Source organism: Trichechus manatus, unplaced genomic scaffold (genome assembly GCF_000243295.1).
Source record: "Trichechus manatus latirostris isolate Lorelei unplaced genomic scaffold, TriManLat1.0 scaffold00349, whole genome shotgun sequence".
In the NCBI taxonomy this organism is placed as follows: domain Eukaryota; kingdom Metazoa; phylum Chordata; class Mammalia; order Sirenia; family Trichechidae; genus Trichechus; species Trichechus manatus.
This window is the reverse complement of record NW_004444285.1, coordinates 379,204-380,889: the sequence shown is the minus strand read 5'-3', so window position 1 is coordinate 380,889 and position 1,686 is coordinate 379,204.

Sequence of the window (1,686 nt, the reverse complement as noted above, 5' to 3'; positions counted from 1 at the left end):
CTTTGTTTTTTGTAAATAGATATTTTGGGTTTCACTTATTCTGACAATCTCTGCCTTTTAATTCAAGTATGTGTCAATTTGAATTTACTGTAATTGTTAATATGATTGTGTTTAAATCAACCATTTTGATGTTTGCTTTCTACTAATCCCATCTGTTCTCATCTGATTTTTGTCCCTTGGAATTCCTTTCCTGCCTTCTTTTGGGTGAATTAAGTTGTTCTTTTATGTAATTCAGTTCATCTCCTCCCTCAACATTTTACCTATACCTCTTTATGCTTCTTTTCTTTCTTTCTGTCTTTCTTACTTTTTTTCATTCTGTGATTTCTCTAGTAATTAAAATATACATCTTTAATTACCACATTCTAGTTTCATTAATAACACACTGTTATTGAGTCAATTCTGACTCATAGAGACCCTATACGACAGGTTAGAACTGCCCCATAGGGTTTCCTAGGCTCTAATCTTTATGGGAGCAGATCACCAGGTCTTTTCTCCTGGATAGTGGCTGGTGAGTTAGAACCACTGACCTTTTGTTTAGTCACCAAGTGCTTAACCACTGAGGCAACACAGCTCCTTAATACTGCTTCAAAAACTATGGAAGAAATTTATAACGGCTTAATTCTATTTACCCCCACCTTTTGTGCTTTTGTTATTTTATATTTTTCTACATATTCTATAAACCCCACGATGCACAATACATTCTTCTTAAATTTACCCATGTGTGTTGTCTTGGTCAATGGAATATTAGCAGACATCACACAAGCAGAATTTGAAGTGGGCTTGAAATTGCTCCCTGGTACTCTACCCTGCCGTATGCTCAGACTTACACTGATGTCTGAGAAGGTTGAGGGACCCAAAGAGCAGAGCCGAGTTGCCCCAGACAAGGCTCCCCTTAGTCAGCTGACCCCAAACCAAATACAGAAATGTGAGTGACCACAGCTGAAATGGGCAGAGCTGGCCAGCTGTGCCAGCCTAGGTCAGCTGACTCCCACAGACTTGCCAGAATTAAGTGTTTATTCTTGCATACATTGGTGTTGGTAACATAGCAACAACTGATACAGCCTGTCATTCCCATCTGAAGAGCTGGCACCAAAATCCACCACTGGCTAAGGTCTGACTTTGCGAGTCCCCACAAGTACATCTAACTGCTCCTCTCAGCACCAGCCAAGTCCCGTCAGTTCTACCCTCAACCTTTACCCCAAAGCCATAACCTCTTGGCCAGTGCCACCACACTTGTCTAGGTCACAGTCATCTCCTCTGGGTACTTGACTCCTTACTGGCATCCTGTTTTCTCTCCCTGATCACTGCCATCTATTCCCCAAGAGTAGAATGATCTTCATCTTAGACACAAACCACGAACATGTTAACATACTTAGCAGGCTTTAGAATAATATTCCTTACAGTGGCCGAAAGAGTCTGCATCCCCTGACCATCACCTTCTCTCCATCATCCTCTCAGTGAGCCCTCACTTATGATGGTCCAGCCACATTGCCCCTTTCAGTCCCTTCTATTTACCAGGCTCCTTTTCTAGCTCTTTTCTGTCCAAGGTACATGGTGCTTCCTCTGCCTGGAATGATCTCACTGAAGGGTTGGCTCCTGGTATTTCTATTTATTTTCTTCATAACACTTCTCACAATGTACAATTACTTTATTATCATTGATTTATCAAAGTTTTCTTATGTCTCT